This window comes from Myotis daubentonii, chromosome 9 (genome assembly GCF_963259705.1).
Source record: "Myotis daubentonii chromosome 9, mMyoDau2.1, whole genome shotgun sequence".
NCBI lineage: Eukaryota > Metazoa > Chordata > Mammalia > Chiroptera > Vespertilionidae > Myotis > Myotis daubentonii.
This window is the reverse complement of record NC_081848.1, coordinates 34,661,990-34,687,366: the sequence shown is the minus strand read 5'-3', so window position 1 is coordinate 34,687,366 and position 25,377 is coordinate 34,661,990. Positions and strand designations below refer to the sequence as shown.

Sequence of the window (25,377 nt, the reverse complement as noted above, 5' to 3'; positions counted from 1 at the left end):
TCCCTGTAATAAACCATCACTATAAGTGTAACCGCTTTCAATGTGTCCTGGGAGTCTTTCTAGCAAATGATTAAGCCTGAGGGTAGTTTGAGAACTACCCCGTGCTCCTGAATTTGCCTTTGGTGTCAGAAGCCTTATGGAGGACTATCCTATCTAATAAAAGACAAATAGGGTAATTAACTGTACCTCCGATATGCTTCCCATTGGCTAATCAGGGCAATATGCAAATTAACCGCCAACAAAGATGGCAGCTAATTTGCATACTGCAGGCAGGGTGGGACAGTGCCATCCTGCCTGCCCCACTGCCACCCGTGCCTGCTATCTGCGACCCCAGCGGCAGGCGGCTGCTATGGGACCCGACCCAGGGCTGGCAGGGCGGGACCACAGCCATCCGCCACCAGCCACGCCCACAAACAGCCCTCCCGTGGGGATCCAAGGCTGGCAGGTGCTAATGCACCAATCTGCCAACATGCATACCCTGGCCGCCTTTGCCCTGCGCAAACTATGCAGCCAGGAAAGGGGTGAGGGGCCACGGAGAGCAGGGCAGAACTTCCTGGGGTTTGCGTCAGGCAGCCCAGAGCAGAGTGCAAACTATCCCCACCGGTAGCTGCTTGCTCATTCACTTACTTGTTCATTCATTCACTCATTCACTTACTCATTCACTCACTCAGCAAACCCACTCACTCAGCAAACCCTCTAAGCACTGAAGTTGAAGCAGGATAAGACAGAGCTATGTCCTCAAGATGTTAGTAGTTCAGTATGCAGCCAGGAGAGGGGTTCCAGGCACTGGGAGCAGGGCGGGAACTTTCCTGGGGTGGGCTTCAGGCAGCTGGGAGTGGGACCAGAACTTCTGCCGTGTTGCCATGGCAACGTGGCAGAAGTTCCCGCCCCATAGCTGCTTGCTCATTCGCTTACTCACTCGTTCATTCACTCATTCACTCACTCATTATTCACTCACTCAGCAAACCCTCTCAGGTCCCTGGCACCAGGCCAGGCACTGAAGTTGAAGCAGGATAAGACAGAGCTATGTCTTCAAGATGCTAGTAATTCAGTAGGGCGAAGCAGGCACATGAATGAGGCAGTTGAATGCACAGATACAGTGTACTGGGTTCGGTGAGGGCTGTAACTTACGCAACTTTGTTCTCTTGATAAAATGGGGCCTCAGGAGCCAGGCCGCCCATGCCTGTAGGCCTGTGCCTAGGCCAGGAACGGCCGGGGTCCCGGAACATGACAGAGGGTGCAGGTCAGGCTGAGGGGTCTGGCCCCACCCCTCACCCTCACCCCCAAGTGCACAAATTTTTGTGCACTGGACTACTAGTGTGATTATAACTCTGTAGTTGACCCTACCCTCTTGCACTGAGACAACTCACGAGCCACCATGTGCGACCCTGCAATTTGCACACTGAAAGCTCGGTAATTTGTCACTTATACAGAGGACAACAATACCACCAAGTGAAATGGATAAAAATACTACTCAATAGATCTTTTATATAATGGATATCTTCACTCTTCTTATTAGAGCTGAAGACTATATGAGTAATGAAAAGCACAATATTAATTATTCAGACTATTGAAGAGCCTTATTAGTAATAAGCTTTAAGCCAAATAAAGTACAAGTCTAGACAACAAAAATTTGGCATGACAAAATCAAATATCTTGGATCACTGTGATATACTTAATGATTCCTAGAGTTGTGTGCATATCTGTATGTGATCATTCTGTTAACCCAGCTGGGCAGAGGTAAAGTCAATTCAAAACAAGTCCTGGCATAGTATCAAAATTGGTACTAAAAACCAAGGTGAAAATATGAGGGAACTAAACAAAATAAAAGAAGTGTGGGGATAGTTCATATTCAGAAGCTTAGAGCTTAACACTAAATTATGAAAGACACTATGGAAATACTACTGTTTCCAAGATGGACTGATAATCTACTAGTGTATCATGACTGGAAATTTCTTAGAACACCTCAAATTACTGCCTGAGAGAATATCGAGAATAACTACCATTGCACAGAAAAGTTAGCAAAATTCAATAAGTTAAACATACAACAAATAAAAAATAAATCAATGCTAATTTGTTTCCTTATTGGTACTTAGGAAATGAAAAATAGTAAATTTCTCTGCCAAGAGGATTTTTAAAATATATTTTTATTGATTTCAAAAGGGGGAGAAGGGGAGAGAGGGGGAGAGAGAGAGAGAGAGAGAGAGAGAGAGAGAGAGAGAGAGAGAAACATCAATGATGAGAGAGAAACATCAATTGGCTGCCTCCTACATGCCCATTACCTCCTGGTTCATAGGTCAATGCTCAACCCCTGAGCCACACCAGCCAAGAGGATTTTAAAGAGAATTTCAGAAAGTCAGGACCTGTATCTTATTCTTTATTGTTTGTCCAACTTCTAGCACAGGGATAGGACACTGTATAAAGGATTGCCAGATTTGTTAAATTAATAAAAACAAGTGGAAAGAGATACTCTAATCAGAGCCCTATTGAGATTGGGTATGTGGCGAAACAGGGGCAATCTATGAAAGCTACAGGAGCTGTCAAGAAGGAAGACCACCCCCTACCAGATTTATGGCTTAAGTCTGGCAGAGACCAGCTTGATCCAACAGACAATTAATTTCACCTCAAAGTAACCCCTAGCCTCATTATATATACACTGTAATACATTATCACACCCAGTCACCATGATCAGAAACAGAAAGCCCATATAAGGACACAAAATGGCCAATAGGGCTCTTCCAAGAAGTCTCCACCCCTTTTCCTGGAAAGATTCTGAATATTCCTCCCCCTCTATTAATGTCCTACCCCTGATTAAATAAACCTCAATAAAAGAAGCAAATTACATTAAAGGTGTGTGTGTGGGGGGGGGTGCTGCTTTGTCTGTGGAATAGCCATTCTGTGTCTCACTGCTTCACTAATAAACTCTATGCTGGTTTGCATTTGAATTCTTTCCTACCCAAAGCCATTAACCCACAGTGAGTCTGGAGCCTGAGTCCCAGGCCCCAGAATGCCTGCATCACTACTGCCTGAAAGATTGTCCTCCCTCTCTGCCCTCCACATTCAGTGAGCATCTCCCCCATAGTTAGGGAATGGGTCAAGACAGGATGGGACAGAACAGGAGGATGGGATGGGATGAAATATAATAAAAAGAATACTAATCCCTAATATTCCTTCAGCTCTAGAAACGCAAAGGTTCTGATTCTCTGTCTTCTGTTGTTTATATTATCAGGTGAAAAGGACAGAAAAACCTATAAAAGAGACTTATTAAAATAATTTTAGATCCTCATTATTTCTATTATAGATGATGATGAATAAAGGCAATATGGGATATTGGTTAAAAATTATCTTGACCTGTTCAACATCAAAATATAATATTAGTTGTTCCAATCATATAATAGTCTTACTTGTAATAAGCACTAAGTCAAATACAATCCAGGGCAGGGCAAAGCAAAACTTTGAACTCATGATCAAGTCTTTTGAGGCAGCTGTGCAAAACTTGACATTTAATTTAAAAATTATGGAAGCATGATGGAAAAGCATCTCTGTGTGGAGAGTGGAGAGCAGTGGTGCATTTTATTTGACATGGTGGATTTGCTTTCCTTTATTTTCATATTTTAATAAGTTCAACTCATGAAAGCATAATGAAAATAGAAAGATCAGCTATCTTCAGGATGCATGGACATTTGGGGATCTTGATTTAAAAAGCAGTTGCCTTTCTAAGTCTTTCAACAAAATGTAAATTAAACAGATGAAATTGCCTAAAACATCACTGATTCCCAAGGGAATGTAATCATGCTTAAATGCCAACACTAAATTAATCAGAGGAACAGAATGTGAAGATGAGAAATTCCATTTTAAGCAGCTTCATGTTTCATTAAAGTAAGTGGACATGGCAGGTCAGGTTAAGACTTTGCAAAGAGTGATTTGAAAAGCAAAAGGCAAAGGTTTCTATCTCAAAACTATGCAGCACAAAGCCTATTCAAATAGAAATAAATGTTAATTCATATGCATTGTATGCTCCATAGTTGATCATTTTCCCAAGATATGGCTTTTTTCTCAGTGCAGAATTCTGGAAAAAATATATTAATATTTGTGTAACTGTTAAATTCTTAAAATAGCTTAGCTACAGTTGTATGTATTATACTTACATTGCTAATAAATAACCATGGTCTTCTACATTGAACTGGTTTACAAAAATAAATTGAGCTGCCAATCAAAACATGCTATGTATTTAACTTAGAATAAGCAGAGAAAGGGATTTGTATGGATGGTAAATGGACAAAAAATTGTTTCAGAATTCATTTATTTATTCAACAAAGATTTACTGAGTGCCTATTCTATACCAAATACTGTTTTAGATGCTTGGAATATATAGCAAACACACACACACACACACACACACATCCTTAAATTTAAAAAAGTAAATTTTGTGGTATAGAATATAATAACTAGAATTTAAAAATGTAGGTTAAGGTAAGGATAAAAGGAAGTACGTGGTTGAGGAAAAGAGGCAAATTGTAGTCTCAAAGAGCGTTATGAAAGCAGGCCTCATTGAAAGGGGAATTTAAAAGAGGTGAGAGTTATCCATGATCTCTGTGAGATCATTCCAGAGGAGGGAATACTCAGTTAAAAGGCCCTGAGGATGAAGTATACTTTTAAGTTGACTTAAATGTGGGATGTAAAAAGGAAACAAGTCAAAGATTTTTGGCATGAGCTACTAGAGGGAAGAAATTGTCATCAACTCAGATAAAGAATAGTGTGAGTCTGAAAATCTTATGATTGGGGAAAGGTAAGTTCAATTTTGGACATGTTGAGTTTGAGATGTCTGGTAGAAATCCAAATAGAGATATGAAGAAAGTGATTAGATATGCTACTTTAGAATCCGAGAGAGATCTCAGCTGGAGATATAAATTTGGTAATTCTTACTGTATAGATGATAAAGCCATAATAACAAAGATCTCGAAGATTAAAACTCACTTATTCAGGCTTGCCAAGGAATATAAACTTCCTTAATTTTTAGTATTTTGCCCTTTCTCTTTTGATATTTTCCCTCAACATCACATCCCATCTGTTAAAGTCAGCTCATTTTGTTCAAATGAAATCTCCTCTAAAAAGCTTTACACTATATTGAGGCTAACATCTATTCTTGTTATATTTTCATAGCTCTTTGCTGGGCCTATATTTCCACTGTATCTAGTCTACCTTCAGAACAGCTCTTATGTTTGCATCTCCTCTGCTTGGCTATAAGAAGATTTGAAACAGAGATTTATTGTAGTCACTATTGTTTCTATCCCAATGCCTAGCCAAGTGTCTAACATAGTATCTAAAACAGTAGATATTAATTTAATATACTAAGTTCATATTTCATTACTAAGTCTTCAGGTTAAAATAAAAATTCATTTAAGTGAAAAAAGGAGAGAAAAATATATGTTTTTATCTAGTTTATGTGTAGCTTGAACTGGACTTGGAGATCTATAGAGAGAAATTTCTATCATACATGAGTGTATTCTTCAAGTGGGGAACATAAAAATTATTTAGCACTTACTCTGTGTAAAGAAGTTTAAATACATTATCTCATTTTATTCATTCAACTAGAGGCCTAGTACACAACATTTGTGCACTGGTTGGGGGGTCCCCTCAGCCTGGCCTGTGCCCTCTAGCAGTCTAAGACTCCTCGGGGGATGTCCTTAGCACTGCAGTGGAGGCGGGAGAGGCTCCTGCCACTGCCACTGTGCTCGCCAGCTGTGAGCCCAGCTTCTGGCTGAGCAGCGCTCCCTCTGTGGGAGCACACTGACCACCAGGGGGCAGCTCCTTCCTTGAGCATCTTCCCCCTGGTTGTCAATGCACATCATAGTGACCGGTCATTCTGCCGTTTGGTTGATTTGCATATTAGGGTTTTATTATATAGGATAAGTTTATATAGTTGATAAAATTAGCCCTATTTTGCAAGTAAGCAGACTGGGTAGTAAGTAGAAAAAGAAGAATTTAAGTCCAGATGTATCTGACTCAAGAGTGCATCTTCCCTCCATTGTCCCACTGCTATGCCTAGGGTTATCATAGCTCTGAGCATTACAACACCAGGTGACATTCTTAGACTTCTGTCAACATGAGACTGAAGCAGTGCCCTCAACTGTTTTCAAATTGAGAGATCATCATCCTCCCCAACATCCCACCTTCACTACTCACCTTGAAAGGTTCTGTGGTTTATGAGAACAAAGAACAAAATAAAGTCAAGAAAGGACAACTCAGAGAGCTGGCCAGCCCTTAGATCTATCCCACAATTGACTGTTTTTTGTTCAGGCCTCTGTGGCCCAGGCCACCACCAGGCCTCATTACCTAGGGCTCAAAGTTCTAGTTTGAGAAATTTTATATTGGATTGTTTATGACCAGTAGAGGAAGTCAATTTGGTCTTAACTACAACCTACAGCAAGTTAGCCAACTAGAGACAATGTGCACAGTATATCAAGAGATAGATCTGCAGTCAGATAAGCTGGGTTCAAATATCAGCCTTACCACTTACATAGTTGTGGGACACACAGAAATCATCTAAAGCAGCTGTTTTCAACCTGTGGATCTCGACCCCTTTGGGGGTCAAACAACCCTTTCACAGGGGTCGCCTAAGACCATCGGAAAACACATATATAATTACATATTGTTTTTGTGATTAATCACTATGCTTTAATTATGTTCAATTTCTAACAATGAAAATACATCCTGCATATCAGATATTTACATTATGATTCATAACAGTAGCAAAATTACAGTTATGAAGTAGCAACGAAAATAATTTTATGGTTGGGGGTCACCACAACACGAGGAACTGTATTAAACGGTCGCGGCATAGGAAGGTTGAGAACCACTGCTCTATAAGCTGTGGAAACAGGAAGTCAGTGGGACTCTTTCCCCCTCCCCACTTGGGAGTCTGTACTTGTTCCTCAATAAATCCCCACCTTTGCTATACCATCTTCAGTCTGTGGATTCATTCTTCGACTCTGATGGACAAAGAATCCAGGGAACACTACATGTTCCAGTCCAAAAATCACTTATCACTAGGGAAGAGCCTGTGAGCCCTTTCTCATACCTTGCCCTTTGCATATCTTCCCTCTGGACTGTTCCTATGTTACATCCTTTTATAATGAACCATTAGTCTATTAAGCAAAATGTTTCCCTGAGTTCTATGAGCTGGTATAGCAAAGCAATCAAACCTGAGGAAGGGTTCTTGGGAATCTCCAATTTATAGCCAGTTGGTCAGAACAACCTGGACTTTCAACTGGCATCTGAAGTCCAAGGACAATGTCTCAGGAATCTCCAATCTGTACCTAGTTGGTCAGGAGCACAGGTAACAGCCTGGGCTTGCAACTGTGAGAAATGTCTCATCTGTCCAAATTTCAGATGACAGACTAGGAAACAGAAGCATGGAGAAAATGAGACTTTTAATAACACTCTTAGAGGGGAAGCCTATTTTACAGGATCACACATGGGACAAGGAACATAGCCTATTTAGACCTCCTCCAATTCCTCACTGGCTGAGGACTATTTGGTCACCTATTTCCTAATAGGTTGCCTAGGTCTTGCTGTCTTCCATTGGGTTATTTTTTTTAAAAAATGGACTGGGGCCTTCTCTAGTTGCCTCCACCTCCCTTTGTCTAGGGCAAGGATGTCAAACTCAAGGCCCGTGGGCCACATGCAGCCCACAACGAATATTTTTGCAGCCCAGCCAATATAAGGTGTGTAAGAAATGTTTTAATAAAAATTTTTGTGACTTAATTTTTACAATATTCTGTTATACATAATTGAAAGAGGAATTTTTAGGGGTGAAACAGAAAGATTTAGGAAATTTTAGAAATTAAGAGGACCATGGAAGAAGCACAGGGCTGCAGAGCAGCAGAAGGTATATTTCCATAACATAGGGGAGCTGAAAAGCTGCAACAGGTACATTTCCATAGAATGAGGGATCTGGGAACAGCAGAAGGTCTATATTTACAAAATAAAGGGGAGGAATCCCCTCATTCAGAGGAAGAAGAAGAAAGCCCAAAGGGGATAGGAAAACAATAAGGGAGGAGGGGAGGAGAGCACATGGGACATGTGAGGTTCAACCTTTGAGCTCAGGAGTTACTATAGTAACCAGTCTAAGGGAATAATGACCAATCAGAGGGGATATCAAGGCACAAAGATCTGCAGTCTTTATAAACCAGAGAAGGTCTAACCTGCATTGCCACCATTTGTCCACCATCCAGAAATGAAATATCATTGCTGACATGTACACATAAGGAACTGTTGGACATTGAAATTGGGACTCAAAGAACTGTTGGCCCAGAAAGAAACTTACTGAAAACCGATTCCGCTAATGCCTGCCAGCAATTTAAAGAGACATGATAAAACTCTGTCCTTTCCATTGAATTTAAAAATCTTAAAACATACATTCTTGTTAAATTTAAATAATCAAATAGGGTGATATGCCAGAAGACAATTCCAGCATGTTCAGCAGAGCTGAATCATCTGGAGTGGCAAGGGCATTTCCCCAAACCTGAAAAGGATGCATTAAATTGATTGTTTGCTGCCAGACAGCTCAGAGCATCTTAATTTACATGTTATTGCTTCCTACTGGCCAAACACCTGAACAGCCATAGGCTAATTCTCCCCATTCTGACAATGGACTGTGTATAGAAACCGGACCCTTTGAAGTGTATATCTCTGCATCACCTCAGGACAATTTGTGTTAATAAAAAGCATGGGGTCCTGAGGCGAGGAGAACTTAGTTTCTTTATCTAGGCTCCTCTGACCCCCAATGCCTTTCAAAATTCTATTTCGTCTCTGGACTTTTTAAGTTACAGCCCCTTCTCCAGATTGCTGAACCTTCTAGATCAGTGGTTCTCAACCTTCCTAATGCTGTGACCCTTTAATACAGTTCCTCATGTTGTGGTGACCCCCAACCATAAAATTATTTTTGTTGCTACTTCATAACTGTAATTTTGCTACTGTTATGAATTGTAATGTAAATATCTGATATGCAGGATGTATTTTCATTGTTACAAATTGAACATAATTAAAGCATAGTGATTAATCACAAAAACAATATGTAATTATATATGTGTTTTCCGATGGTCTTAGGCGACCCCTGTGAAAGGGTCGTTTGACCCCCAAGGGGTCGAGATCCACAGGTTGAGAACCGCTGTTCTAGATGCTGGAACAAGAACCCTGACATTAATGGCGTCACAAACAGGGACTTCCTGAACCTTTGCAGCACCAATACTTTAAGGTAATGAACTATGTGTAAGCCTTTCCAAACTTTGTGTGCATGATGATGGAATTACAGTCTATATATAGAAAGTCTCCTCAGTCTGGAACTTGAGAATTTGTAGTCTGGATCCAACTTTAATTGCCCACTTTCCCATCACATAATTCCAGAAACACTAAACAGCTCATTGTTTTCCCCAGGTGCGCCACTTACACTCTGCCACCTCCAAAACTCAACTCCACTCCCCCTTTGCCTGTACTGACCACCCCAAATCATTCTTCAAAACCAGCTCAAATGTTGCCTCTCCTAGAAAGGTTCCTTGAATCTTCTAGTCAGAACCATTTCCCCTCTTTTCTAAGCCCTAAGAGTCTTTAATTTGTGGTCAATAGTATTAGTTATAGCATGTTGATTTGGTTCTTTTAATCAATGATGAATAAAACTATAAACTTCTTTATTATTTAAAAGAATTTTACACTCAATATCACTTTTTGCTCCCACTCAGCAACAATGCTATAAAGCAGTGTGATTATCCTCACTTTAGAGGAGGAAGGTAACTCAAGTGATTTATATAGAAAGATGAACAGATGATTGTCCAAAGTCCCCAGCTAATACATGGTAAACATGGGATTTAAATCCAGATTCTTTAACCCCAAACAATTTTTTTCTTTCCATTATTTCAAGTTTATGTTTTAATTTTCTGTCCTGTCTTGCACATAAGTGTGCACATCTCGTAGCTTCCCCTTCTAAATTAGAAAGTCTTTAAGAAAAAGACATAAATCTGATTTTTCTCTGTAGGTGCTTGATGAAAGCTGAAGAATTGGCTGATTATACAGAAGTTTCAAAGAAACTTGAGAGTCCAAAGAGGATTGACTCCAGAAGGTATTTTCTTGATATCTTGATTTCATTGCCTTAGGAAAACTGCCTCCAATGCCATTGTGAACATCCAGCAAGTGGGTGCAATTGCAGGGCTTCAAGTACATTAGGCCTCTGGACACACTTTTAATATTGTTCATTAAAGGCAACAAGTGAAGCTCAGCTGTTGCTCCGGGGGGAAGCAGAAGAGAAGCTTTTAATATGACAGGTTCTCATTAATAGACAATTGTTGAGGTATTTCCATTTAAAGAGAAATTAGCAATAAGAATGCATCAGGCCCTATATTAGTCATCTACTGTTGTGTGACAAATTACTCTTCACATAGCAACTTAAAACAATTTCAGTGGACAAAGAGAGAATCTTAAAGGCTGCAAGAGATAGACAGAGAGTTACTTACAAAGGATCTCCCATTAGATTATCAAATGATTTCTCAACAGAAACACATCAGGCCAGAAGGGAATGGAATGAAGTAGACAAAGTGATGTAAAGCAAGGGACTGAATCCAAGAATACTCTATCCAGCAAGGCTATCATGCAAAATTGAAGGGGAAATCAGGAGCTCCACAGACAAAAAAAAAAAAAAAAGGGTTAAGGGAGTTTATCACTATCAAGCCAGCAATGCAAGAAATGCTAAAGGGACTGTTGTAAAAAGAAGAAATAGGGAAGAAGGAACACAGGCATAAAGAATAGAAATGCTACAAACAAGTACCTATCCTATATAATTAATAAAGCTTAATATGCAAACCAACCGAACGGCTGAATGACTGGTCACTATGATGCGCACTGACCACCAGGGGGCAGATGCTCAATGCATGAGTTGCCCCCTGGTGGTCAGTGTGCTCCCATGGGGGAGCACCGCTCAGCCAGAAGCCGGGCTCATGGCTGGCGAGCCCAGTGGAGGTGGCGGGAGCCTCTCCCACTTCCACTGCAGGCAGGCAGTAAGGAGCAGGGGTCCCAGACTGCAAGAGCCCCGGACTGTGAACCGGCAAGCAGACATCTCCCAAGAGGTCCCGAACTGTGAGAGGGCACAGGCTGGGCTGAGGGACTTTCCCCCTTCTCTCCCCTTTCTTTCTGCCCCCGCCCCCACCCCCCCCCCCCCATGCACAAGTCTCGTGTCCTGGGACTCTAGTCAATAATAACCTTAAACATAAATGTACTAAATGCTCCAATCAAAAGACATAGAGTAGCTGAATGGATAAGAAAACATGACCCATATATATGCTGTCTACAAGAGACCCACCTCAGAACAAGGGACTCACACAGATTGAAAATGAAGGGATGGAAAAATATCTTTCAGGCAAATGGAAATGAAAATAAAAAAGCTGGAGTAGCAATACTTATATCTGACAAAATAGACCTCAAAGTGAAGGCCATAACAAGAGATAGACCACATATTGGGACACAGGCAAAGTCTCTTCAAATTCAAAAAAGACTGAAATCATGTCAACTCTCTTCTCAGATCACAATGGCATAATATTAGAAATAAACTACAATATAAATAATCAAAACAATTTAAACACTTGTGGGCTAAATGGCATGTTATTAAACAATGGCTGAGTTACCAAAGAGATCAAAGAAGAAATAAAAAACATCCTGGGAACAAATGAAAATAAAAACACATCAATTGAAAATCTATGGGATACAGTGAAAGCAGTCCTGAGAGGGAAGTTCATAGCATTACAGGCCTACCTCAAAAAAAACAAGAAAAATTGATAATAAGTTATCTAACTATACAACTTAAAGAATTAGAAAGAGAGCAACAAGAAAACCCCAGAGTGAGCAGAAGGAAGGAGATAATAAAGATTGGAGTGGAAATAAATGGCATAGAGACAAAAAAAAAAAATACAAAAGATCAATGAAACCAAGAACTGGTTCTTTGAAAGGACAAACAAGATTTATGAATCTCTAGGCAGGCTCACCAAAAAGCAAAGAGAGAGGACCCAAATAAACAAAATCAGAAATGAAAGAGGCAAAATAACAACAGACACCACAGAAATGCAAAGGATTGTAAAAAAAAAAAATACTATGAACACCTCTATTCCAACAAACCAGTCAACCTAGAAGAAATGGACATATTCCTAGAAAAATATGACCTTCCAAAACTCAATCAGGAAGAATCAAAAAATCTGAATAGGCTGATAACTATGGAGGAAGTTGAAGCAGTAATCAAAAAAACTTCCATCAAACAAAAGCCCTGGGCCAGAGGCTTCACAGGTGACTTTTACCAAATATTCAAAGAAGAACTAAAACCTATCCTCCTCAGACTATTCCAAAAAATTCAAGCAGAAGGAATACTTCCAAGATCTTTCTATGAAGCCAGCATTACCCTAATCCCAAAACCAGATAAAGATACTACAGAGAAAGAGAATTACCGGCCAATATCTCTAATGAACATAGATGCTAAAATCCTCAACAAAATCCTAGCAAATCAGATCCAGCATTACATTAGAAAGAGCATACACCATGACCAAGTGGGATTCATTCCAGGGATGTAAGTTTGGTACAATATCAATAAATGTGATACATCACATAAACAAACTGAGAGATAAAAATCACATAATCATATCAATTGATGCAGAAAAAGCATTTGACAAAATCCAATATCCTTTCTTGATAAAAACTCTCAGCAAAGTGGGAATAGAGGGGTCATACCTCAACATCATAAAAGCCTCATATGACAAATCTACAACCAACATCATACTCAATGGACAAAAACTAAACCCATTTCCCATAAGAACAGGAACAAGACAGGATGCCCACCTTCACCACTCCTGTTCAACATAGTACTAGAAGTGCTAGCCACAGCGATCAGACAAGAAGAAGAAATAAAAGGCATCCAAATTGGAAAAGAAGTAAAACTGTCATTATTCACAGATAACATGATATTGTACATAGAAAACCCTAAAGACTCCATCAAAAAACTACTAGATTTAATAAATGAATTTGGCAATTAGCAGGATACAAAATTAACACCCAGAAATCTATGGCTTTTTTTATACACCAATAATAAACTCACAGAAAGAGAAACAACAAAAATAATCTCATTTAACATTGCACACAAAAAAATGAAGATACCTAGGAATAAACTTAACCAAGGAGGTAAAGGACCTATACTCAGAAAATTATAGAATGCTGAAAAAAAGAGATAGAGGAAAACATAAACAAATGGAAGAATATACTGTGTTCATGGATTGGTAGAATCAACATCATTAAAATGTCCATACTAGCCGAAACCGGTTTGGCTCAGTGGATAGAGCATCGGCCTCCGGACTGAAAGGTCCCAGGTTCGATTCCGGTCAAGAGCATGTACCTGGGTTGCGGGCACATCCCCAGTAGGAGATGTGCAGGAGGCAGCTGATTGATGTTTCTAACTCTCTATCCCTCTCCCTTCCTCTCTGTAAAAAATCAATAAAATATATTTAAAAAAAAATGTCCATACTACCCAAGGCAATCTATAGCTTTAATGAAAACCCCATTAAAATACCAATGGCATTTTTCAAAGACCTAGAACAAACTCTCCAAAAATTCATATGGAATAAAAAAAGACCTGGAATAGCTGCAGCAATCCTGAGAAAAAAAGAACAAAGTTGGAGGGATCAAAATACCAGATATCAAGCAATATTACAAAGCCTCTGTTCTCAAAACTACCTTGTACTGGCACAAGAACAGACATATACCATAAATGAGGCACAACAAGAAATTAATAGCAATAACTAATAATAAAATAGAATAATGACAATATACAGTAATAAGAGTTATATAAATGTGGTATTACTAATTAAAATAAGGGTTACTTGAACACAAGCACTGTGATACCACAACAGTCCACCTAATAATTAATTGAAGTATCACTTCCTCTGAGTCTTCCTCTTCCCTCATCCTTCCAGGAGAGTGGGTCATTCCCTCCTCTGTTTCCCTGCATATTTTAACCTGATCTCTATTATTCTTATTAACTCCATACTGCAAGGACTGGCTGACATAGCTACTTCCCCTATCACTGGACTTTAAGCTCAATAGCAAGGACCATAACTTATGCCAGATCATAAAAAATTTCTACATTGAACTGAACTAAGTAGAAGGTTAACCATTTATCACTGTCACCATCAGCCAGTATGGACTACTTCCCACATCCACAGCTGAACCCACTGAACTGTCTTCTTTATTTCACCAAATTTGAAACATGGAGTAATGACTTAGAGCTTTCATCCTACAAGTCAGTTCTGATTAGCTGGAAGTGGCTTTAATGAAAAGGATTCTGGGGCTGGATCCAGATTCAATATAATACAGTCATAGTTAATGAGTTAAGTCTGAGAAAGGGCCACATGAACCTATATTTCCCATCCCTGACATAACAGTTACTTCTGTTACAACAGCATAGAAGTATGCATATATTTCCACTGAACACATACACACACACACACCACGCACACATATAGAGAAGTTAAAATGGGAGCTGATTTTACAGGATACTCAAATTAAAACTCTCAGAAATGATATAAATAGCATTCAGAAGCCCTTAAGCACAATGACAGAAGGGATTTTTTTGTCAGTTTTATGTATTGCTGTGTCACGTGGCTGTTGTAAGCTAGAATAGTGACAGGTGCTCAAAAAATATTTGTGGAATGTGAGACTACAGTTGAAACTGTACTTTTAATTATTTTAGATGCATTATTACTAATATAGAACTTTTGGCTACTCCGGAAACCTAAGCAACATTTCTTATACTGAGTCCAAAAGAAAGAGCAGTCTGAATGCTTACCAAAAAGTCATTGAGAGGTTTTGGGAATGCTTTTATGCCTTTGCACATGACTTTCCCCTTGTTTTGGATGGCCTTTCTCCTTTTCCACTGAGAAAACTTCGATGCATCCTTCAAGGGAAAGTGACCCCTGTATGAAGCCTTCCCAGATCCTCCCAGAGTTCATACTAACTCTCCTATGTTCCTGTAGCACCGTGCTGACTTGTGTACTTCCTGAGAAACCCATGTCTCCAACTCCAGTGAGAAGAAATCCTTTTAAATGGAGGCAGTCCTTTAAATGCTTTGCCTTTTTCCTTTCAAAAACACAAAATGCATTAGACACATTCTTGAACATGATTAGGAGAAAAGAAAACCAACTAAAAGCTTTTACAAGGTGCCTTTTCATCACTGCATGGCAGGGGATAACATCAGTTCTTGTTATTCCTTAGATAGACAGCCCTTTTTTCCCTCCTGGGTTCCATAGCTTTCAGTTCTTCCCATTGTTATAAACCATGACACAGCATGTTACTCACACACATAAGAATTACTTTTTCAGAAGAAGCACTCAAGCTGCCCTTGTAAAGGTGATGCCTTCAGGTTGTGAAGGTCAGTTTTCTGAGGGTAAAGTCATAGGAAATCTTCTCAAGCATCTTAGGGACCATCCATCACCTACATGTGCAGACTATGCATAAGAAACTGTGTTACGACTTACGACTGGAGAAATGGCATCTGACCAAACCCCCATCAATAACAAGAAAAGAGGAAAGGAAACGGCTGCGGTGCGATTAAAGCCAGCCCATTGAGCGAGTTCTCAGAGTTTCAAAATTCTCCTACGATGGCATGACCCTGTAGCTGTCCAAAAGAAGAATGTGAATAGCCAACTTACTCAAAAATACAGTGTATCTCAATTTCCCAAATGGTTCCATTCCTTCTTCACTGTTATGTCGACATATCTATCTCCCTAAAGTGCAGAAGGCATTACACGGACAATCAGAATTTTTCTTTGTTTTGGTTTCATCCAGACAGAGCTGTTCAACCCTTTAAAACGTATAGAAGGCCTCTCCCATCATTCTCCTGTTCCTCTGCCTTAACCCAAAAGTTGGTAACAAAACATGCTAGACCTTAATGTGATTATAAAAAAAGGATGGAATAAGCCATCCTTACTGCTTAAAGGGACTTGGGAAACTCAGGCCTGATCCAGGCTTGCATCAGTAAGAGGAGGGTCCAGTTTTATAGATGGGATATAGCAGCTGGAGCCTATGGTCATTATATTTATTGTTTCCATTTACCTGGTTGTATTGGTTGTAGCATGACAGCAGATTTGTGAGTGGGGAATTTGGATCCAAGGCCCAGGCCATAGGAGTTGTCCAGGGTTAGATATCTAGAGATTTATTTTCTTAGGGGTTGAGGTGGCCTCATGGGAACTAATTATCCCTAAAGAGAGAAAGTTTCATAGTATGTTCATAATGTCTGAGTGTAGGTGTTAAGAAAGAGGCAAACACACAATGGTCATGTCCATTCCCAAGTTCTATTCCAAGCACAACATAAAAGACTAGAGGCCCGATGCACAAAATTCATGCAAGGATAGGCCTTTGCAGCCCCACCCCCCACCCACTGGTCATTTCAGAAGGTCATTCCACTGTCCAGTCTAATTAGCATATTAGCTCTTTATAATATAGGATGAGTACAGCAAAACTAACTCCACCTGTGCTTAGTGAGGAACGTTTCAGCACGGCACTCTACTTGGCACTCACCATCTCACATCTAAGAGGTGCTGAGCCTAGAGGCTGAATATCTTCAGTACCTGTATCTTAGCTGAGCCAGAGCAGGAAAGAGCCTGGCCTTCTGAGCCCCTACCCTTGTGGCAGGTAAAGCTACTAATTCCACCAATGGAGCCTCTCAACATAGATTCATAAATGTATGCCTCAATATCTTTTGTGAAGGTTAACTTTGTGTGTCAATTTGAGTGGGCTAAGGGGTGCCCAGATAGTTGATAAAGCATGATTTCTGGGTGTGTCTCCATGGATAGCATTTGGTTCAGTAGACGGAGTAAACAGACCAAGGCATCATCCAATCCATCCAGGGCCCAAATGGAACAAAAGGTGAAGGAAAATGAATTCTCTCTCTCTTCTTATTGGTAAGCTGGGACATCCATCTTTTCCTGCCCTTCAACTTCAAAGCTGCAGATCCTTAAGCCTTTGGGCTCTGACTGAATTATACCACAGGATTTCCTGATTCTCATGCTTGCAGATGGCAGACTGTGGGACTTTTGGGGCCCCATAGTCATATGAACCAATTCCTATAATAAATCTCCATATATATAATATGTGTATAAATTATATGTATGTACTAGTATATGTATATATCATATGCTCTAGACAACCATGACTAATACACTTTCATTCAGTAAGAATATACTGAATACCTACCTACAAAGTAGCAGACACTCTGCTAAACTCTCAGTTACAAAGTCACGATTCTTCCTTCAGAGTTTACAGATTAGTTGGAAACACAAAGAGCAAAGAAATAAGTATTATACAATGTGATGAATGCAATATTAGATTATGCAGAATATTATAGCTGTGTATTAAAGAGGTCCCTAATTCAACTTGGAGAGTTTAAGAAAGTCTACATAAATAAGGTGGTTCAAGAACACTCTTTTATATTTAATGTAAATATTTTATTTGAGTACACTGGCTGAGTACTAAATATTGAGTAGGGATTAATGAGGACAAGTGTGGGAATTGGGCATTCTAGACAGGGAGAAAGGCATGAGTAAATGCAAAGGCAAGAAAAGAGCTGGGTGCCCTAGGAATTTCGAGCAGTTCCATGTTCCTGAAACACAATGCATGAGCCAGGAAGGGAAGGAGATGAAACCAGAGCGGTGAATGGAAGCCAGAACATGGAGGACCTTGCATAACATGCCAGCAATCTTGGACTTAACCTGGTGGGAGATGGGGCACCTTATGATCCCTAATTAATTATTAGCATAGTCAGACTAATACTCAAAACAAATAAGAATATGTATCCTTATTTCTCTGAATTCAGTATTTGATCCTAAATGACTACACTATTTACTGTGTGACTTTAGAAAACTCAATTAACTTTTCTAAGATATTTTCTTCATCTCTAAATGGGGGTCACAATACCTTAAAAAGTTTTTGCAAGAATTAAATGATATAACACATTTAAATGTGGTAGAGTCAGAACTCAAACCCAGTACAAAAATCAAGACCCTTGCCAATTGTGACCACTGTGTACTCTGAGGTTTTTTTTTCTATATGACATATACAGTGGGGCCTTCACTTACAAGTGTCCCGACTAACGAGTTTTTCGAGATACGAGCCGTCTCTTGGCTGACTTTTTGCTTTGAGTTGCGAGCTAAAATTCGGGTTACGAGCCAGCTTCAGATACCCCACCGCTAGTTGGCGCAGCGAACATCACAGTGAATGCCACAACATCAGCCCAGCATCACGTGTCTCACTCGTTCACTTTTGATTTGACATACGAGTAATTTGAATTATGAGCTCCATCATGGAATGAATTAAACTTATATAAGGCCCCACTGTATTTTAATTCAAAGAAATGCATTAAAAATGATGGTACATTTTTTGGGCATGGAGAAGGCAGTAATGAAATGCCTTTTTTTCCACAAAGGTCCAGGAATGTTTTTTCCTTGTTTTAATTACTAAATTTACAAAAGTAACAGTTAAACTCTGGACTGTCACATTTAATTTCTCACCCCCCACTCACTATTGCCTTCCTTGCAGTTGGACTTTCACCCTCACCACCTTGAGGAAATTCCTCTCAGGATATCACTGAAGGACACCTTTTGGTTATTTACCTCCTTCTCTCCAACTCTTTTTTTTTTAATTTCTTTATTGGTTAAGGTATGACAAATATGTCCTTATCCCCCCATTAACCGCCCCCCACACACACTCATACTCTCATCCCCCTGTTGTCCGTGTCCATTGGTTTGGCTAATATGCAGGCATACAAGTCCTTTGGTTGCTCTATGAGTTTTATTCGGTAGTAAAGCAGTCTTCATAGAAAAGATTACTAATGGAGAACCTCCTCTTCGCCACCTTGTTATATTGAATTTTTTCTTAAAAAAAAAGTGAGAGCATCCTCCCCTACAGGAGGATGCAGGTCATCTTTCCTTCCTACAGCAGGATATCAATAATGTGCAGTGTATGGGAAGTGACTGAATGAAAAGTTATATTTAATTGGGAAATCAATGAAGAGGAAGAGGGCACCAAGGTCACAAAGACTAGACCATCCTGACCACTCTCGCTCCCTTGCCCTTTCTCTGGGTCTTCTATCATCATATCACACTTGCCAATTCCCCAGCAGTCTTAATTATGGACACAGCCATTTGTCTTCAAATATCACAGCTCTGTGAAATCTATGCATCGATAAATACAGATCAAAAGCTGTTTTCCACACTGCTGGAGAGTTAATTGCTTCTGTGGTTAATGCAAATGTGGTCATTCTTTACCTTTGAGGGGACCTTCCAAGGTCTCGAAGTAGCTGTAGGCTTCCTATAAAGTCAGAATAAAGACCACCATAACATTAGGACCCAAAGATGTGTCACAAAAGAATTCACACTTTTCAGATTAGCTTTCTATGGCCAAAAAAGTAACAAATCAGGCTTTTAGGATTAACCAAAGCCAGATCATCAATTCTGTTTCAAAATAGACATCTTTGTACCAAGCATCATTCCTATATCTATTTTCCCTTTCAAAAAGCATTTACTGGGTATGAGAGTTTTGGAGCAGAAATAGAGAAAAATAAGAAATGGCATCTATCTTCAAGATTAACGAAGGAGGCACATAGGCTCAAAAAAATTCAAAGCAAGCATAAAGGTATTATGACTAAAAAAATAAAACCCTCAAAGAATGGAAGATTAGTTCTACTACAAGATGGGGGTCAAGAGAAGCACCATAGAGGAGTTGAAATTTGAACTGAATCTCAAGATGAATGTGTATTTGCCTGGCAGCGAGGAAGGAGAATTAAGAATGAAAAGACTTGTCATACAACTATAGCAGAATAAATAAAAGGATAGAAACATGTTGAAAGCATAAGACCAATCAAGTCATTTGATATGAATAGCAAATGAGGCAGGAATAGAGGCAGAGAGAAGGGGGACTGGGGAGGTAAGAAGGACCCAGATCTTACAGTGTCTTATATAGTTTAAGAAAGTTATAGGGGTCACTGATGGACTTTAATCAAGAAAATGACTTACTCAAATATGTTTTAGAAAAGTCATCCTGTTAGTGTGGATAATGAATGTAGTGGAGACTAGAGGAAGGAAGGAAAACAAATTTAAGAAAGACTAGAGGAAGGAAGACCAGTTTAAGAAAGAGAGCATGAGGGCTAACCTGAGTTGGCAGCAGTAACCTGAGTAGGCAGACACAAAATGAGGGTAACATTTCCAAAGGCATGGCTGTGGCAGGCAGAGGATGCAGTTCTTGGTTACCTCTTTTCAAGGACAGTTGAACACAGCCTTGGAAATCAATAAGATGGAGGCGAACCAGAGCAAAATGATGGTGAGATAAGATTATGGGGATTTTTTTTTTCCATTGAATTTATTGGGTACAGGTTTCAAGTGTACAACTCAATAAAACATAAGATGATGAAGAATTCCATTAAATTCATCTGATTTTTATTGAACACCTGGTTACATCAGGAACTATGATACATGATGCCTCTTGTCATGCAGAGATGACAAGACAAGATCTCTGTCTCAAAGCACAGCAGAAATTGCATGGGCTGAGTGGCTATATAGGTAGGTACCAGATGACCACAAGGTAAGTACAATTCTCCTATTACCCTGCTTTACTTTTCTTGTCTATTTTGTTTATTGTCCATTTCTCCTCACCCTCAACTAGAATGTCAGTTCTGTGAGGTTAAATGTTTTATCTGGTAGACTGTTCAGCATCTATAAGAGTATTTGTGTCTAATACATACTCATTAAGTATTTTCTGAATTAACGAATTAATTTATCCTGATCAGGACTTGTATGCTCTTTTAACTTATAGATTCATGTATTAAATCTGGAGATCCTGTCATTATTTCTTTCAATATTGCCTCTATTCTACTATTTTCATCTGTTACTTCTATTATGTTAGCATCGCTGGCTTCCATGTCTCAATTTTCTATATTTTCTATCTTTATATTTTCCCAGATCTATCTTAAAAATCATTGTTTCACTCTTCATCTGTAAATTGAATGCTTTACTTAATAATCTTTTTTTCACTTGGATTACACTTTGGTTCTGTTTCAAATATACCTGGGATTTTTCAAATTATCTTGTTGTGCCTCAGTTTCTCCTCTTTGATCTTTTATCTCTTTGATCACATTAAATCTGTTTATTTTATTTATTTATTTTTGTTAATCCTCACCCAAGGAAATTTTTCTCATTGATTTTTTTAGATAGAGTGGAAGGAAGGGAAGGAAGGGAGGAGAGAGAGAGAGAGAGAGAGAGAGAGAGAGAGATCAATTGGTTGCCTTCCACATGCGCCCAACACAGGCCAGGGATCCAATCTGTAACCCAGGAACAAACCCTTGACTGAGAATTGAACCCACAACCCTTCAGTGTGTGGGGCCCATGTTCTAACCACTGAGCGCACCAGTCAGGACTAAATTTGTTTGCCTAGTGTAGGTTGTTCTATTATTTATATTTCTTGAGGTGATATTTAGTTCAAATGCTGATATTTGTTTCACCTGCTAATTTCCCTCATGGCAGTTTATTCCATTGTGTAATTTTTTTAAATATTTTCTTGTGTGCTCATTTTCAGCACTTTGTGAGTTTTTGGTGCTTTAGAAGTGTCCCTACAGGATGTGTTACATCTGCCTCTGTGTTAGCCTCTGTGGTCATCACTAAACTAGCTTTATGTTATCTTTTTGGTTTGGTATTCATACCACATGGGTACTATTTTGAGTCATGTCCCACACTCATGTGTAGTGCAGATCTGGGATTATTTATCATCGGTGAATTGTTTATCAGACACAGCATCAGATGGATTACAAATTTTCACCTCCCAGAAGAGGCAAGCCAGGTTTATCTGGTCCTTATTCCAGAAGTGGTTGGATCTTCATGGCTCTTGCCTTTAGACAGGTAGTTCATCTATACCATGAGCTTGAAATCTGCTCCTGATGTCAATATAAGAGAACCCTAGTACCCAGTCCCCTGACATTCAATTCTATATGATGTTACAGTAACCATAAAAGCTTTTCCAGCTTTAGTACTATGACTTTGAGCTGCTTCTTTGTTTTCACACCTGGGTATTTTCTGTTCTTGGTTTATTCTTTAGCTATGTGTACAAAAACTATTTTGTATTATTTTATCCAACATTTTTAACCTTGAAGTATGAAGACCAGTTATTCCATTTCAGCTCAATTTGCCATATTTTCATGACTCTGTAATCCTGAAACCAACAATCTTAATTGTGCAAGTTGCAAGAACTTATATCCACTCTCCTTAATTAAATATTTTACTGATATAACCTACGGTGAATGTATTCATTTCTGGGTACCAAAGTTTGGGAGGGAAACTGACAACATCATGCACTTTTGGAAAAGATCAAACATGATGAAGAATCAATGTATGGATGCATGGAACAGAATAACAAATTTCAGGGACGAGGGAGGGAAAACAGGGAGAGATTGACCAAAGAATATTCATACATATATGCATAACCCATGGACACAGATAATAGTATGGGGAAGGCCAAGGGTGGGGTGGGTATTGGGTGGAGGGGGGCAAAAAGGGAGAAAATGGGAGTTGTCAAGAAATGGGGGGGGAAAGAATCTGGAAAATTTTTCGGTGCTTAGAATGCTTGACCAATGAAAGTTGACTTAGCCTGAAGAGGAGGAGACTCTGGGGCGCGGAGCACTGTCACCAAATATTTAAAGGGCTGTGGGAGGAGGATTCAGCTTATCTCATGTAGTTCCAGACAACAAATCCAAAATGGTGCCGCAGAGAGCCAGGTCTGTGGTGAATGAGCTCGGACACGGATTCATCACATAACAATCTTGGACAAATCACTTCCCCCTTATGAACTCCAGGGTACTCATCTGTGAAATGAGAAGGCTGAATCGCATGCGTGCCAGGTTCCTTCAGCTCTCACAGACTTTGGTTCATTTCTCAACAAAGGTAATAATCAGGATTTTTCCAGCAATGAATCAGTGGGCACACTTGATGAAGGTCTTAACCTTCTTTATTTCATCCTCACTCAAAATAAAGTGCCTGTATTGCTTTTTTCACTCCACCAAGACTACAGACCTCAAACCAAGTCTTCATAACCCGCTTTGGGCCAGAAATTGTAGTTTTGAAATGCCTGAATGGCAGAGTGGAATGGGGAAAAGACTGTGGGTTTTGGGGGTACATGCCGACCTGAGTACCAAGTCAACTTTTACCTTACAAGCTCTGTGTCCTTGAGGACCATTTAACTTCTTTGAATATCAGTTTCCTCTTTCATAAAGTGAAATAATAAAATATACCTAAACAGTGCTCATCATTAAAAATTTTAAAGCCAATATAAAAATGTCTGACCCATGCTCTGTTTTTAATAAATGTTAGTAAAATCAAAAATCAAAACCAAATGTTCTATATTGACAAGGGATGAAATGGTGCCTTTAACAACAGGATATATAGTTTATTCTCTCCAACATGTTACACCATGATGCCTTCACATTGCAAAATATCTTCTATCCCCTTCACAGTTTTGCAAGCATTTCTAATTCTAGGGATTAATTATTTTTGTACAAGAAACAGTTATCTGAATTACTCCAACACCTTGGGCATTTTAGAAAATTATCTTTCCCCTGAATTGTTAAAACATGGGTAATCAAATCGCAGTCTCATAAATATTTGATTTAGCAAAAAACAATTGTTATCCCCTCCTGGTAACAAGAGTTTCTTCCAACTCATCTCTGGCCTCCTTCATTATCTTTTAGCATGGAGGGATTCCAGTTTCTTGTATTTCTGCTATCACACTGGAGCTGTACTTTATGAGCTGACATCTACACATCTATCTCCTGACATCTGAAAGGATCTTTGCTTGGTAAACAATACAACTGGATTCATTAAAAGTTTCTGACTCATAGCAAATCCATGAAAACTTCTTTTATCTTTCTGATGAGATTTCTTTCCTAGGCTCCTTTGTCTTGAGGATTTCAATCTGGTGAAATTGTTTCTGTCTCTGAAAAAAAAGGGAATTATAATAATCTACACACCCTAGATATATGGGAGTAACTATTAGTGAATCATAAGAAATGGAATGAAAATGTGGAAGAGAAAAACCAATTCAGCAAACACAGTGTAGTGTTTAAAAAATGAGTCCCAACTTGGGTTCTAAAATCAGACCCAGTTCCGTTTCAGACTCTGCCACTCACTAGTTGCATGACTTTCAACACGTTGAGAAAGTACCTAGGCCGCAATGTTCATATCTACATAATGGGCATAAACTCTGTCTTCAAATATGCAGCAGAGGAGGAAAAATGTGCTAGACTCCCTTCAGTAGTGCAAAGTACATGAAAGTCTGCCCTGGAAACATGGAGAACAAACTGGAAAAAAATAAAAGGGTAAAACTGGAAGTTCCTCAATCATAGGTGGAATGGATCCAAAGAAATCTGTTTTATTAATTTTTTACCCCTATACAAAAATGGCCTGAAAAATACTCCTTTCCCAGGCAGCTGCTGAGCATGGCAGAGGGGCAGGTCCTGGTGCTCATGGCGGAGGTCATGTCCTGGGCCAGGGCCACCTAGAAGCCATCATGGCCAAGCTGGTACTGCTGGGTTGGAAGGTACTGATTGTGCCCTGTGAGAGCAGCAACCTGCCTGGCAATTTCCACAGAAACTAGTTGAAGTACCTGGTCTTTCTCCACAAATGGATGAACATCAACCCATCCCTTGGCCCTTACCACTTTTCAGTCCCTGGCCGCATCTTCTGGCCAACCATGCAAGTCACGCTGACCCACAAGACCAAGCGAGGCCACGCCACCTTAGACCGCTCAAGGTGTTTGATGGGATCCTGCTGCCCTATGACAAGAGTGAATGGTGGCTCCTGATACCCTCAAGGTTGTGTGTCTGAAGCCTAATGGAAGTTTGCCTACATAGGGCGCCTGACTCCCTGCAAGTACCAGGGAGTCACAGCCGCTCTGGTGGAGAAAAGGAAAGAGAAGCCCAAAATCCATGGAAACAGGCCAAAAAGAACTGGAGAAGAAAATTGACAGATGCACAGACGTCTTCAAGGCTCACGGACTCCTAATCTGAGCCCAATAAAGTTGACCCAAAATAAGTAAATATAAATAAAATGCCCCCCAAATCAAAAATCTCATTTCTATATTAAAATTCAGCCTAAGGTTTCGCAAATATGATGTGTGATACAGACATCAGAATTGATGTAAGTTCGTGAACAAAAACAACAGCCATGTCATAATACGTAGGATGTCTTAAGAACTTTCTCTGTACTAAGGACCAGGGTATGTATTTTACATGCACATTTATACACATATCTCATTTTATTA

At 39.6% G+C, this 25,377-nt stretch overlaps 1 pseudogene; it reads left to right on the top strand.

The window, feature by feature from the left end:
• The first annotated feature begins 24,553 nt into the window (after positions 1–24,553).
• LOC132242065 (large ribosomal subunit protein uL13-like) lies at positions 24,554–25,123 on the top strand (annotated as a pseudogene).
• Positions 25,124–25,377: the final 254 nt, after the last annotated feature.